General features: G+C 38.8%; 1 protein-coding gene across 10 annotated transcripts in view; it reads left to right on the forward strand.

Moving 5' to 3' along the window:
- The window catches only part of KCNIP4 (potassium voltage-gated channel interacting protein 4), a 436,446-nt gene that overhangs the window by 364,935 nt on the left and 54,521 nt on the right, over positions 1–16,990 (forward strand). The window lies entirely within an intron of this gene.

Consider the following 16,990-nt stretch of genomic DNA (forward strand, 5'->3'; position numbering starts at 1 on the left):
CAGTCATGATTAAATACCCAGGTGAATATTCTTAATAGTGTCTTGAAGAATATCTTATAAAAATCACAGATAGAAAAGATAATGTTCCAATTTAGAAAGAAAAAAATAAAAATGGGAACAAAGGTTTCACTGAAAAATATGCTTCTTTTTCTTTGATATATCTTCCTTGCAACCATGATTAAAAGGCAAATTTGTCTTTGACATGGTGGTTTCAAACAGTGCTTGACTCAAAATTGAAGAGGAATGGATTTTCTGTATATAAATGTAAACACTTGCTTATTTCAGTGGGTGTGTTTTCTATCTGCTAATGATAGGTATTTGTTTTAATTTTATCAGATAGTTATCCTGTCTGACAACAGAGACTATAACAACTCTGACATCAGTAGGACCCTAAAGGCTTAATCACTTCCAGCTACGGTTTTGCCAGCAAGAGAGATTATTATCCTCTGCTTTCTCTCAGCAACTTGTCACTCTGGGGAGATTATTGTCCTCTCAGATCTATTAGCTGAGTCTCAAAAAAAAAAAAAACACATTAGTGTAAACAGTTTCAACAGCATTTTGTTAACATGTCTAAGGATATATTAGTTGAATAATGATTTATTTATTTTTTCCTGAATTAACTGCCTTAATGGTTGTGGCACTGGTTACTCAAGGAAAGAAAGAAAAATGGTGAATGTTAATTTAGGGTATATTATACCATGAAAAACAACCAGGCTTGATCTCAAGAACTCATTAAGCTATACAGTAATAAAGTGTTGTAGAAAATTGGTTATTGATTCTGAAACACTGACTGATGGGTGATCAGGATGCTGTCTTAATGTTCTTTATCCTGTTTCCCGTTTCCTCTTTTTTTTTTTTTTTTTAAATTAGCTAACAAATATGTAAAGCTAATCCAATACTAGTGTTAGAGATGGTAAAAACATTAGAGTTTTCAATCACAAGGCCTAAAGTGTGTAAAGAGCTTCAAAAAATCAGTAATTATAAATAAGAGCAACACTGAGTTAAAAAACTAAATTAATATTTTAAATCTCTCAATCAAAATTAACACCAAATACTTGCAGGATATTTTAACATAAGAACAAACAGCTTAATTAGTTAATACTAATATAACTATTACTGATTATTTGCTCCAGGCAGTTTCAGAATAAATAGTTACCAAAATATGTTTTATTAGGTAAATTTGTATTGTGTTCTGCAGCCACTCAAAACAGTTTGACTGCTCAGAGTGCTGATTCCCTGGGTTTTGTTTTCTGTAACCCTAAGTGATCTGGAAATAAAATGAAAGAGAGTACTTACTATTCTTCTTTTCTGAGCTGGCTAATAAGCTGCCTTGTGATACACCAGCAAAACAGGCATTTTTGTGGGGGAGATTTCTGTCCTACTCCCAGGATCAGAGTTTCATGTACACATTCCTGATGTAACACCCTACATTTAGAGTAACAACACAGATTTTAAAATCACACGTATTTGAAAAGTACTGTACATTTTGTTGAAAATAATATTTTAAGTGTTTCAGTATGTTTAATCTGTGTTGTTTTTTTTTTATTACTAGTTTTATTGTTTTTTTCCTTTGTTTCTGAGAACAACAGAACAGATTTTATTTCATAGTAAGAAAGCACATGTAAATCACAAAAGTTGTCATTGCAAACTATATCAGAAATAATGTCTGAAACAATCACTGCTCTTACTTAAATCTAATTTTGCCAGTGTCTCCAGTGTCCTAGTTCTATAGGTCACCAGCAACAGTTTGTTCTCTGTCTCCTACTAGACCTTTAAAAACCTTTGAATTATGCATTTTTTAGAAAATATCAGCTGCTGTTTTTATGTTTGTTCTAATATGATTTTCTTTCACTTCAAAATAAGTACTTAGGAGAGTCCTTTTCTTTAAAAGTAAAGAAAGCCAGCCAGATAGAAGAGCTGTACTATTGCAGCCCATTAAAAAAATAATAATGATTAAATAAAGGTCTGAACTGGGAGCATTGTGATGAGGAATTCTGATGAATCCTGGAATTACCTTTTAAATTTTTATGGTATGTAAGTAAATCGGGTATGCATAGACTTTTAAAAATGTATTAAAAGTGGACCCTTCCCTTACTATGGCTTCTTTCAGCACATACTGTGTCACTAGGCTGATATGTTTCCTCTTTTAATTCCTATTAGATAAAGTAATAATTACTTGTTCTCTTGTAAATATTTTTGGTTTCCTGTACCATGAATTCTGATAAATATAATTTCGTCAATATATGCCCAGGTCTGGAAATGCAAGATACTGTTTATGCAAATAAATTTCCAATATATTCTCTCTTATTGCTTTAACTCTGCTCCCCAACCTTCAACAACTGAAAGAGTAACTCTAGAAGCTCTCTTTCAAAGAGAGCTCTCTGTACCTTTGTACAAGTTCTACTTTGTACTACTCCACCCTTAGTACAGTTCCTTTCCTCTGTTTTGCAGAACCATTTCTTTCTCTTTTAATTAATTTCTAAAAAGCGTATATCATCCATTTTATCCCATTTACATACATCAAGAGTATCTGCTATTGTAGAATTTTATCTATTGCATTACACAGTAGAAGGGTAGAAGAGCCTCTGTGTTACAAAACTTTTACCCAAGAACTGGCATTCTTGTGCTCTGTGCTCTATAGTAACAGTAATTAACCATAGTTTGATTGATGACCATGTATCAGTACAGAACACCAAAGCAAATAGTTTATAATCATGTATCAATCTTGAATATGGATTTTTTCAACAGAATTAAGCATTTGTTCCACTGAGTTAAAATATCACTATATTTTGTGTAAAACAAGACATGTAATGAACTATTGATTATATTCAGATACTTCTTGGAGTTAAATTGCATGAGTGAAAAGGACTGCAAACTGAACAGCTTACTGTCACCCATACCTTGCTTCCATGGTTTTAAACAACAATCATGAGGTTTTCTCTGCCTATAGCCATTTGACATCTAGTAACCTTCTAAGAGATAAATTGCTTTTTGTTTTGTACATGAATAGTGAAGGGACATAATAAGAAAAAAGTACTTCTCCTACTTGGATTTACTTGACCAGAAAAAAAATTAGTGCTTTATTCAAATAAAGTGTGAATTACATGCCAAGTGTCAGATTTTTTTTAAATTATTTTGGCTTTTTAAGAAACTACTGTTTGTGTCTTAATTAGAAAGTGTGAAATTTAAAAATGTAAAAAACAAAAAGTATATGTAGTCATTCTAGATCTTTTAGTATGACATAAGTATTTTTATGAGAGTTTATAAGGCTAATATTTATCCATATATAGATATAGTTATATCTCTATCTGCTCACCTGGTTTTAAACTGATCAATAATAATAATAAATAAAATAATAATAATTTTTCAGATAACATTTTATAATGGTAGGCTCCTATCTCTAGCAGCTCACATTAAACAGCTGTGTTATTTGGCTTTGTGCAAGAACACATAAGATTCCATAAGGAGTTTGTTTGTTTGTTTCTCCTTTATTGTGTCTTCCCTATTTCCATGGTCTGGGAGTTACTGACATCTATGTATTTCACACTTTCAAGTGTTAACTGTGGCTTCTATTCTGAAAATATATATATATGTAAAGTATGTTGTGAGGATTCTGAAGAAACATAGTAAAATTACATCTTTCTTTAAAATGTGTCTCTTTGTATTCCAATTTTAAATAAAAATTTTAAGGAGACTTGAGGAACTCAAAATGAATTTCATTTTATCCCTGGCAAAAGTTTCAAGCTCTGCCCCAAATGGCTGAGATCTCTATGTGAATGAACCATCAGAAGATAAGACAGCAACATGAGGACAGTTGACATACTACAACAATAAAAAGATTCAAGCTGTTTTACTTATTTGGAGTTAACAGTGAAAGTGGTATGGAAAAGAGATAAAAATAAATCAGAGCTTTCTCTAAAAGAAAATAAGTGGATTAGTATGCTTTTAGGCCTGCTAAACAATTGCACCCACTAGGACAATTCATTGTGATAATGCAGGAGCATGGTTTGTCATGGAATCTCTGAAATTAATTGATTTGCCCTGGCAAGAACTCCCAAATCAAGGACCTTTGTTCTGATCTTGGTGCTTCCTACATGCTCACATTACAAGATAGCAATACCCAGCAATCCTCCTACATACTCTGCCTGTCTCACATTTATTCACTCATAAAATGTTGTTCCTTTGGTTGTTCTTTTTCAATGCAATATAAGCGTGGTGTGTATTAACACATATAGTTTCTGTACTGATTTAACTAAAATTTTTGAACACTAAATGGAAAAACATTTAGTAATACAGAACGAAAAAGGCATAAGAATTTTATGTATAGTAAATAAGTTACAACCAGTTTATACTAGGATGTCTGAAGTTTAGAAGTCAGATGTATTTCTTCTGATTGACACTAAGTAAGCAGGATTTCACTGGACTGCCACAGCTTCTCAAATATGATGGCCAGTGGCTTATCAACTTCATCTGCCAGTTCCCTCAGGACCTGCACATCGATGTGTCTCTTTAGGTCCAATGTACCTGAAGGCACCTGCTGGTTCCTTAGCTGGTGTCAAACTTGATCTTCCCCTACACAGGGCATTTCTTCATTCTCCCATTTCCTGCCTTTGCCTTCTGCAACTTGAATGGTGTGGCTAGAGCACTTGCCAGTGAAGACTGAGGCAAAAAAGTCATTGACTACTTCATATCCAGGGTAAACAGGCCACCTGATTCCTTCTGGAGTGGGTCCACATTTACGGTTTGTTTGGAAACAGCTGACTGAAAGCATGAGGATATGGACTGTAAGATCCTCAGCGCATATTCTTCCATCACAGTTAAAAGCTCCATCAGGCTGAAGATAAGCTTGCTCCACTTAGCCCGTAACAGAGCACTGCAAGGCTCTTCGAAGTTAAAATCAAACACTTCTTTCTGTTCAAAGCTTCACTATTCAGTTTTTGTACTTTCTGATAATTGTCTTGAGGAGATTTGTAATTTTTACCACTCTGTATTACCTCAGGATCAGGTCTAGCTTGGATTTATTGTAGTAGCTATCATGCGAAGCCACTGGTGAAAGTAGAAATAAAAGACTAACAAAATTAAAGGTAGCACATGTTTTAAATGTCTTTATTCATAATCACAGGTGTACATGTTTCTAAGTACAAATTCTATCCATTTACATGAATGGAAGAATTTTAAGGGATGGCTAAAAACCAACATGCAGGCAGTTCTCATTTCCTTGCACATACAGTTTTATGAGCAGAAAGAATGAAATTCTTAGCTCAAAATTCAAAGAAATGGGTAATGAAAAGCTGAGATCACCAAGAGAACAAAATAAGACATCAACCTTATATTAAGGTAACAAGACTAATGAATTAGTCGATCAAGGCAATCGGCTCCGGGGCAGACACGTTCTGCAGTGGAGCGGGGGATCGGACAGGCAGGGCTAATTTTTCAGGCACCGAGCCCACTCGAGGGAGCCGCCAGGACCTGGCAGCCCTTGCGAGGGAGGTGAACGAGGTGAGAATGAGGCATAGGCAGAACCAACAGCGCCCCGCCCCCCAAGGCTGTTCATAAGCTGCACCAGGAGCATGGTGAACAGGATGGGCAAACAGGGTGTGGCGCGTCAGAAGGGTGAGGCGTGGCAGTTAGCGTGGCAGTTTGCGCAGTCAGGGTGAGCAGGAAGGGCAGAGCGCTCACCCCCGCTCATACGAGCACCTCCTCTAATGACAGCCTCCCGTTAGCTAGGCTGCAATGGTCTCCACCAGGCACAGTGCTCTCCCCAGGAAGATGGTACACACCCAGACCAACTGCCCGTCCAAAAATGCAGCAGTTCAGGTCACTGGATGCGGGGAGTGTCTGAGCCTGTTGCTGCCATTGGCGGGAGGCAGAGAGACTGTGTGCGTGAGGTGCGAGCAGGTGAATGATATGGTCTGCCTTGTGGCAGAACTCAAGGAGGAGGTCGAGAGTTTGAGGGATATCAGGGAGCGTGAGCGGGAGATAGACTTGTGGAGCAACTCCCTGCACAGCCTGAAGGACAGGTGCTGGGGTGAGACACCCCAAATGGGGGTGGACCCCCTGCCCTGCTGCTTTTGGGCAGAGGCAGGGAACCTAGGAGTTGAGGAGGAATGGAAACAGGTCCCTGCTCGACATCGCAGGTGATGCCCCCCCCTACCAGCCCCACCTTCCCAGGTGCCCTTACACAACAGGTTTGAGGCCCTGGAGCTTGAGAGACCAGTAGCTGAGGACGAGGTGGAAAGTCTACCCAGGAGGATGCCTAGGGCGAGGAAGTTGACTCCACGCCTCAGGACTGCCTCCACCAGGACAGAAAGAAGGGTGATTGTTGTGGGCGACTCCCTTCTCAGGGGAACAGAGGGACCTATTTGTTGGCTTGACCCTACCCATAGGGAAGTCTGCTGCCTCCCTGGGGCCAGGGTCAGGGACATTGCCAGAAAGCTTCCCAACCTGGTTCACCCCTCTGACTATTGTCCTCTTTTAATAGTCCAGGCTGGCAGTGATGACATTGAAGAGAAAAATCTGAAGACCATCAAATGGGACTTTAGGGGACTGGGATGGTTAGTGGATGGAGCGAGAATAGAGGTGGTGTTTTCATCCATCCCTACAGTGGCAGGGAGGGGTACAGAGAGGACACAGAAAGTCCACCTGATAAATATGTGGCTCAGAGGCTGGTGCCAACACAGCAAATTTGTTTTTTTTTGACCATGGGGCGTTTTACTCAGCACCCTGCCTGATGGCTGCAGACGGGTCCCTATCTCTAAGGGGAAAACAGATCCTAGGCCAGGAGCTGGTGGGGCTCATTGGGAGCGCTTTAAACTAGGTAAGAAAGGGGACAGGACTGAAACAAGGCTTGTTAGAGCTGTGCCAGGGGGAACAATGGCAAGGCTGGGAGAGAAGGCAATGGCCCAACTGAAGTGCATCTACACTAGTGCACACAGCATGGGTAACAGACAGGAGGAGCTGGAAGCCATCATGCGGCTGGCAGGCTACGACTTGGTTGCCGTCACGGAAACGTGGTGGGACCACTCTCATGACTGGAGTGCTGCAATGACTGGCTATAGGCTCTTCAGAAGGGACAGGCAGCATGGAAGGGGTGGTAGTGTGGCTCTTTATATCAGAGAGAGATTTGATGTCATGGAATTTGAGGCATTTGAGGAATGATAAGGTTGAGTCCTTATGGGTTAGGATCAGCAGGAAGGCCAACAAGGGAAGCATCGTGGTGGGGGTCTGTTATAGACCGCTGAACCAGGATGAGGAGACTGATGAGTTGTTCTACAGGCAGCTGGCAAAAGTTGTGAAATCTTCAGCGCTTTTTCTCGTGGGGGACTTCAACTTCCCAGATATATATATCCTGGAAGCACAACACAGCCCAGAGAAAGCAGTCTAGGAGGTTTCTAGAGAGTGTGGAAGATAGCTTCCTGATGCAGCTGGTTAGTGAGCCTACCAGGGGAGGTGCCCCGCTAGACCTTCTCTTCACAAACAGAGAAGGACTGGTGGGAGATGTGGTGGTTGGAAACTGTCTTGGGCAGAGTGACTATGAAATGGTAGAGTTCTCCATTCTTAGAGAAGACAGGAAGGGGACCGGTAAAACTGCTATATTGGACTTCCGGAGGGCCGACTTTGAACTGCTCAGGACACTGGTTGGTAGAGTCCATTGGGAGGCGGTTCTGGAGGGCAGAGGAGTCCAGGAAGGCTGGGTGCTCTTCAAGAAGGAAATTTTAATGGCGCAGGAGCGGTCTGTCCCCATGTGCCCAAAGAGGAGCTGGTGGGGAAGAAGACCGGCCTGGCTGAACAGAGAATTGTAGCTTGAGCTTAGGATAGGAAAAAGAGGGTTTGCAGTCTTTGGAAAAGAGGGTGGGCCACTGAAGAGGACTATAAGGATGTTGCGAGGCAGCACAGGGACAAAATTAGAAAGACCAGAGCTCATCTGAGCTCAATTTGGCTGCTGCCGTCAAAGACAACAAAAAATGTTTTTATAAATACATCAATGCTAAACAGAGGACTAAGGAGAATCTCCAGCCTTTACTGGATGCAGGGGGAAACTTAGTTACAAAAGATGAGGAAAAGGCGGAGGTGCTTAATGCCTTCTTTGCTTCAGTCTTTAGCGGCAAAACCAGTTGCTCTCTGGATACCCTGTACCCTGAAGTGGTGGAAGGGGATGGGGAGCAGAATGTGGCCTTCACTATCCATGAGGAAATGGTTGGCAACCTGCTATGGCACTTGGGTGTATGCAAGTCGATGGGGCCAGATGGGATCCACCTGAGGGTACTGAGAGAACTGGCAGAGGAGCTGGCCAAGCCACTTACCATCATTTATCAACAGTCCTGGCTATTGTGGGAGGTCCCAGTTGACTGGTGGCTAGCAAACATGACACCCATCTACAAGAAGGGCCGGAGGGCAGACCTGGGAAACTATAGGCCCGTCAGTTTGACCTCAGTACCAGGGAAACTGGCCAGTACTGACTAAGAAGCCCTGCAAACGGGGAGAAAAAAAAAAATAATAATTATGTAGTTACAAAATCAGGAGGATGAAATCAAAAGCCCCACCTTCTGCAGTAGTTTATACCTCTTATCTTGCAGTCTGAATTGTAACCACAACCACAGGAAGTACTTGTAATCAAAATCAGAATGCTGTGGTTTGTAGAGTTTGTATGTGCCTATGTATGCAAGTGTTCATACTGAAAAGTGTCTTTAAAAAGCAGTCCAAAAATAAAGGTTTACACTTATTCACTAAGTGACCTTTCATATTTCAGTGTTACTACTCCCTTAGGTCCTTTGCAAAGGTTAGCAAAACATCAGGATGGAAAGACAGTGATCAGCTGAATTTTTTTCTAATGTTTTGTGTTATCTGGTGTCAAAGTTCCTTTATAACTCAGATTTCATATGCGTTTTTTCAAAGCAACTAATTTTATTTGGGGTTTTGTCCATGGAAAGGGAAAGGAATTTGCTCTAATTCTCCTGATAGTGCTCTGTAAATTAACCAGACTTTATATTTGTAATTCATATAAAAAATAGCAGAAATAGATTACTGGAATTTTTAATCATAGCTTTGCATGATTTAGATAAATCTCATTGTAATGATAGCATATAATCATCTAAAATTTTTTGGTCCATTGTTACATAATAATTTGATGTTTTTGTTATACATTATATCCCCCAGCTGAAATTAGATGCCTTTACAAACTCTCATGAACAAAGGTTGCAATAAAAGCAATTTGTAATCTCAGAAAGTATCTTGGAATACCTCTTTTTCTCTCTTTTGCTTAGATTAACAGGAAAATTCTAATAGCAAAGCAAGGGATGGAGTGATGTTCTTCTATTTCTATTTAATATCCTATGTTTTTTTGTTTGATTGTTTTTGTTTGTTTTTGTTTGTTTTTGTTTGTTTTTGTTTGTTTTTGTTTTTAAATGAGGTACATAATGAATGACACTGGATTTGGTTTCTTGAAATCTGTTTGCAAAAGAGAAGAGTGTATTCTTCATTACTTCATTGTGCCTCTTTTCTGCCTTGTTCAAATATGTTATTTTTACAGAAGCAGGATACAGATCATCAATGGAATGTAGAGCACTTTACCTCAAGTCTGTCAAGGCTTGGTGACCTCTGTAAAAAGTGGTACAATGTCACTACCATTTTAAATCAAAAATGAGCTTTACCCAAACCACTAAAATTTGCAGTCCTAAAATAAATATAAGACTTAAACTCTAGACACATCCTACTGATCTCTGTGGAACTACTGCTCTGCTGTTGACTTTGACAGTGGATTTGGAAGTGAACTTCATCAGAATGATCTAGGTCACAGCTGACTCACTTGGGGGTAGTTAAACAGAATTGAAAAGTGTGTGCTGTTTTCATTTCACTGTTTTGTGAAAGTTCTCTGAGCTCTTGGTGAGATGGCTTTCATAAGAACTAAATTCATATAAAGCATTAAAAAAATGCAATGATAGCCTAGAGCACTACAAGTTAATTATTTCCTCTCAGAATAATTGAATAATATTGTGAACACTATGAAGACACGCTCCAGAAATTATTCATTAAAAGTATCTGTTTCTGATCTTATCTAACTTTCCTAATGAGTGTAAAAACACTCTTCTCTGTAAAGTACAGTGCTGCTGTTAAGGGATGTTATAAGCAGCTGTTGCCTCCATCAGCTTGGGGAGCAGGGATTCTTCCTGATGTCCACTGGAGCCCAGCCTAGCCCTGCTCTAGCCACCAATGCAACCTGTCACCCACGCTGTTCTCCCCAGCTGGTTTTGGGGACACACACTGTTCTCAATCTCATGGCTGGGGCTGAGACACCCACCCAAGGCAGTTGCTGGCAGAGTTGTTGGCACATCTCCAATAGCTGACACCACTGGCCAAGGATGCCGACACCCCTGGTCTGACTGCATTTGCTGGACGCAAATCACATGGTGGATACATGGTGGTCCCCCAGTAGCTGGCACCTCATCCTTGCAGCACTCATGCACATGAGAAAGTGAGATTGCACAGAGAGACAGTTAAGAAAGTTAAGAAGAATAGGACAGGACAGAGACTGCAGTGATCAGGCACAGATAAGTGTGCTGATCAACAATGGTTTACACACAGCGGGTCTGTTTTATACCTCTTTCTGTCTATTCTTCCTTCTGTTCCTCCTCCAATCCCTTCTCCTAAAAACTCCTTTATAAATTTTGCATAGTCCCACAGGAATACCCCAAGTATCCCAAATCTTCATGTTCTGATTGTTTCCCCTTACTTGTCAGTTACAAAATCCGTGTTGACTCTCTCCAAATCTATCCTTGGAGTTTCTTGATGGCCCTTCAATGAGTAGCTGCAGAATTTTAGTCTTTGGTCAACCTTCACAAAACAGTTTTGTGTCTCTACATATTCTTATTTATCTCTTTTCCCTTAATGTTTTATCCCCTTTTGCATTGAAAAGGTCCTTGATCAGATAACCCTCATGAAGCAGACAATCCCACCTTATACATACCATTACAATCACGTCGTGGATTAGCTTGCCAGATCACATTACATACAATTATAATCTTCTGAAGTTATGGCCCAGAATAATGTCTCAAGACTATTAGCTGTAGAGTCACTTTAATTGAAATTATCAATCTCTGTGAAAAGCATACAACTGTCAAGGAAATTTTGATTTATATTTCCATAATCATTTCATGTTGTGTTCACCTAAGATCACTTGTATACTGTAATCCATAGGGAAAAATCATTGGGTTAAATTGTCTTCCATACAGTAACTTTTGCTTCCTTTTTACAGTGTCTCTAGTAAACAATAAGCAGAATTCTTAAATCATAAAGTAGGTCAGTAGCACTTGTTCGACCAATTTTCAGGGGCTCTCAAGAAATGAATACTCCTTGGAAAACATAAGCATATCTGCATTGGGCATTGAACATGTTCACATACACCATACACACTGTTAAGATAAGATAGATATATGGCGGGAGTAAATATCTGAAAGCTTTCTCACAAGTTTTCATATCTCCCTGTTTAGTTTTTCATTCTAATTCTTAACTCCTCTTTAACTTCTTTTTTTAATTTTTCTGTCTCTTTATTTTCTGAACCCTTCTTTTTTCATTGCAGCTCACTTAATATCATGCTTTTTATTCCTTTCCATCATCTGTCACTCACTTTGATAGATTCATCCTTTTTTCTACAGATGTTCTTTCTAGTCTTTTCCCAACAGTATTTCCCTCTCTTTGCTTTCTTATTCTTGAATATCACTCTTTTTTTGTAGTCCTTCATTTGTAACCAATCCTTAATTTTGATTGAAGCATTGGTTGGTTTTTCTCTATCACAAAACTCATTGAATCTTCACTAATCCAGATAAACTTATTTTGTTATTACTGTTTAATCACATTTACTCATTCAAACTCTTTAGAAAGTTTTCTTTACAAGTTCTTGCTGTCATGCTTGCCATGCATCCCATAAGAAAAGGAGTGCTTGGAAGTGCTTATCAGTGCTACCTATCACTGATACCAGGCCTGAGGTTCCTCACTGACCAGAGAGACTGCCATTGAGATATCCAGAGAGCCTAGTGGTAGCGCTTACTTTACTCCTACTGTAATGTCCACCTTGCTTAGACTATGATAAAATATATATACATATATATTTATTCTTATAAGACTCTTAAAAAGACTTAAAATCTCCAAAGTGAACAAAATGCAGATTTCAGCACTACTGGGAGCTTAGCTGTACTGCTGAAGCATGGGATGTGGCCAGTTTTTGCAAATACTGCTGAGTAAAAAGTGGAGAAAGTCTTAAACAGTGGAAGCTTATCAGCTGGCTTTGCCAAATAAAGTGGAGAAACTTTGTGAAATATAGAAAGTAAAGAGAAGTAAAAATCCACAAATGAAAGAATGTGAACAAAGAATTAGTTTTACAGGTGACTTTTCTCTTTCAGTGACACTGAGAAAGGATTTTGTTGTGGTAATTGTTCCTAGTTTTTGAACTTCCTGTTAAATAGGATGATTATCAATCCCAAAAGCTCTTTTAAGTACTCTGATGCGTGTGCCTTCTAGGTTGAAATTTATCACTCAGAAATCATTATAGAAAGTCAGCAATGAGTCAGGAGGCAAGGCAGGAGGGAACTGCTTTGAACAGAGGGAATTTGTTGTGGGCAAGAAAGGGCATGCAAGACTTTGAAGGAAGGGCAGCCACAGCAGTCACAGTCCACCTTGAGCACAGACCCTGTCTGTGGGTGCAAGACAGACAGAAGTCCCTTCTGCTGAGTAGAAATCTCTACCAACAAAAAGTGGCTACCTGCACTTGTTTTCATGCTGATGAAGTATTTGAAATGAAAACAATTGCATTTAGAAAAAGATATGTTTTGCCTCTGAAAACTCCTGAAAAGATCCCTTGGCTTGATATTCTTTCCTGGGGTAGTCTGACCTGTCTGTAACAGCAGGGTAGTATGCAGTATGTACTGCCTTTCTAAAGGAAAGATCATATGTATGAAGAAAATAAACATGGAAAGACTTAAGATAGGTCTAGTCTAGGCATAGATATATTGTGATTACAAATATATGGCAATTTATAAATCAGTCATAACTTATAATTCATCATTTTTATACCCTAGCACATCTTTTTTCCTTATCTTTTACACTCTTTTCTAACTAAACCAATTTTTTATATCAAGAGTAAACATTTCTCTGCTGCTTTGTGTATATATTTTTGTAACCAGCAGTGTCATATCTACATCAGCCTGTTAATGTTGTGATATTGGAGTGATGACATCACACACGAAACAATGATTTGGATGCTTTTGGCCAAGTATGATTTTTAAAGGTAGTGATTAATAAAGCAATTGTATTGGTTATGTGTATGCATGGTACTATCTGTATTATACTTTTCCTCATATAGTAGAACAGTTCTCTGGTTTACATCTCTGTAAATCAGAGTTTTGAAAAATAGCTTCATTATCTCTTGCAACTACAGATATAAATCATGCTAAATAGCAGTCACACTTAAAATATGTGTAGAATACCTAAAATCTATGTATATGCAGCACATACATCAATACAGCAGTGCCTAAATATGACAGCATGTAAGCCATGCTCTAGTCACAGAAGTTTATATGAAGTCTGAGCACCTCTTGGAACCACAAAAATAAATAAATAAATAAATAAATAAATAAATGAATAAATAAATAAATAAATAAATAATCCAGGTGGTGTGATATGGAGATGAGTTTTAGGACACTCCCACAGTGAATTCTAGGGAAAAATGTGTCTTGGGGTTTAACTTTCATTACAGAGAAACAAATTATTAAACCAAAGAGCAAGGAGCCCTAGTTAACTAACCTGAATAGAAGTGTCACAGAGCACAGAGGAGTTTGTGGCTGACTGGGCTAGGGATAACGGCTATGAAATCTCTAATCAACACATTATTAAACAAATGAAATCAAGAAAAAATTTGGAAAATTCAGTTTCTGAATATCTCTTCACAGGCTAAGAATTACTATTATTCTGTTAAGTATTAGTTAAAATGAAATAACATCAGCCTGTCATTATCAGTTCATTGGTGTTTAATGGCTCTCCACATCCTCATGAATATCCATTTTGAAGACTAATGATAAGATACAAATTTCTTACTACATAAACAGTAGATTTTAGTCTAGCTTAGAGTCTTAGTCATCACAGTTTTTCCACAGCCTATTTTAAGCTGAGCAAACTGATACAAAATTTACTGAAATTATTACAGTATGTCATCTTAATTAGCATTTTCTAGCGTCTCAGCATGTATTATACACCAACTCAGTACACATCCAGAGCCGACATACTTTCTCTGTGGCATGAGTCCTTTATTCATGAAAAATCACAGTAAGAGTTGTAGTACTGATTGGAAGGTCATGAAAGTGGACTGCAGTAGTTGCAGATTCGACTCGCTGTATTCACTGGAAGCAAAAAGCTATCACAGTGCTCCATTGTACCATGAGAAGATACACCACTTAGCCTCTGCTCTGTTCTTAATGTTAAGGTTTTAAAAGAGCTGCTAAAAACGAGTATAGAAGTTATATTGTTCTCCTTTGTTACTTCTCAGATATTACCTTCTCCCACGTTGTTTTATTTTTGACCTCGCTCATACCCCTGCAAAGCCCATATTCTTTCCATTAAGTTCTGTGATCTCTTGAGTGAGCATGAAAGTAGTAAAAAAATTTGCTTAATTAAGGCTCTGAGCTTCAAAACTTTTGGACATAACACATCCCTTTAGGTTTTGCAAAATGCTGAATACATCTTCAGTAATTACATAGGTTGTGGAGCTTTGTAATTAAGTAAGTAATACAAGGACAATAAAACTTTGCAAACCTGAACTCAAAAAGACAGAAGTAAACATTTCTAGACTATGTATATGCTTGGAGAATTCCCAAAGAAGAAAACAATCTTTAAGATAAACAAAGTGCCTTCTGGAGAGCAGCTCTGCAGAGAGGGACCTGGCAGTCCTGGTGGACAGGAGGCTGACCGTGGGTCAGCAATGTGCACTGGTGGCCAGGAATGCCAACGGTATCCTAGGGTGCATTTGGAAGAGTGCTGCCAGCAGCTCAAGGGAAGTGATCCTTCCATCTATTCAGACCTGGTGAGGCCACTCCTGGAGTATTGTGTCCAGTTCTGGGCTCCCCAGTACAAGAGGGACATGGAGATCCTGGAGCAAGTCCAGAGGAGGGCTACGAAGATGATTAGAGGACTGGAGCAACTGTCATATGAGGACAGGCTGAGAGAGCTGGGCCTGCTTAGCCTGGAAAAGAGAAGAGTGAGAGAAGACCTCATGAATAAATGTCTGAGGGGAGGGTGTCAAGAGGATGGAGCAACTCTCTTTTCAGTTGTGCCTAGGGGCAGGATGAGAGGCAACAGGCACAAACTGAAGCACAGGAGGTTCTGACTCAATATGAGGGGCACTTCACTGTGAGGGTGACAGAGCACTGGAACATGTTGCCCAGAGAGGTTGTGGAGTCTCCTTCCTTGGAGATATTCGAAACCTGCCTGGATGCCTTTCTGCACAGTGTGCTCTAGGTGATCCTGCTTGTTAGACTGTGTGATCTTCAGAGGTCCTTTCCAACCTTGACCATTCTGTGATTCTGTGATTCTCTGTATTCAAATCTGTACATTACAGACATAGTGTGATACTCCAGACACTGCCAGCTGAGATCAGGAAAAAAAAAAAAAAAAAAGAAAAAAAAAAGTGAAATTTAAGATACCCATCAGATCACAGAGTCTTTTATTTTATACTTTTATCTGCAGCATGATTCTCAGTTGAACTGACAGTTCACTGCTACAAATAATAAGTGTATTTATTCTTATTTTTTTGTAATAAATAGCTTTTACGTTTCCAGAGAAATTCATGAATTCATGTAGGTTCATTTGACCTTGTTCTAAGACCGGATTTTTCTTTCATTTGCCAGAGCTGGAGTTTTCTTGGAGGCAGAATATGTGTACTAACAATAGTGTGCTTGCAGTGCAGAGGGCCAGCTGCATCCTGGGCTGCATCAACAGAGGTTGGAATTAGATGATCTTTAACATCCCTTCCAACCCGAGCCAGTCTATGATTCTATGAATTTGTTGATTTCTTAGGGCTTTGTTTGAGTCTTTCCTGTTTTTTTCTGTTTTTTTTTTTTTTTGTTTGTTTGTTTGTTTTTTTTTTTTCTCTCTCTCTCTCTCTCTTTTTTTTTTTTCTTTCTTTTAATTTATTTTTCTCTAATATTTTACTTGTATACAAACTGACAAATATTTTTATTTCATTTACAACTTTCGGTATTTCTAAAGCCTTCTCACTCCTTCCTTCTGTTCCCAAATAAAGTACACACTTTTTCAAGACTGCCTGCAAGCTGAACTTGGTGTTAAGTGTGGGAGGTTCCTGCTTGGTCTAGTTTGGTAACAGAGAGGAAACTATTCCATGTAATGACATGAATACCAGTATTCAGCACAAGTGCAGCAACTGGAATAACCCAGTTTAATCCTGGTGACTGCACCACTAGCACAGGAACTCAGTCTTGTCTTCTGCTTCTTGCACCATCCGATTTGCATTCCATTCTAGCTGTTGTAGCAAGAGTCATTGCAGAACAGTGCTTATGTTTGACCACTTGCAGTTCAGATGAAAAGTACAGGAGTTGCCTAGTGTTCAAACTAAGCTTTACTTTTCCCAGGAACACAAATCACTTAGTCAGCTGTTCTGCAGATGTTAAGTCTGTCATTTACAGCAAATATCCAGCCAGAAGACGTTTGCTTGGATTAACCATTCTGTATGAAATGGTTAGTTAGATGTCACAGACATTTACTCTGACAATTTCCTTTGTAGTAAATAAGAATAATACTGTTTACCTACTTTATGGCACATGAACATTAACTATTCAGCCATGAATATTTGAAGATGAAAACCTAAATAATACTTGTAACTATATATATGCAGAATGACAAATATTAAAGAAAAGGAAGACTGGCTGTATGTCATGGTTGATACTTATATTCAATAAATATAAGATATTATAAATATAAATATTCAGAA

Source organism: Anas platyrhynchos, chromosome 4, assembly GCF_047663525.1.
Source record: "Anas platyrhynchos isolate ZD024472 breed Pekin duck chromosome 4, IASCAAS_PekinDuck_T2T, whole genome shotgun sequence".
Taxonomy (NCBI): domain Eukaryota; kingdom Metazoa; phylum Chordata; class Aves; order Anseriformes; family Anatidae; genus Anas; species Anas platyrhynchos.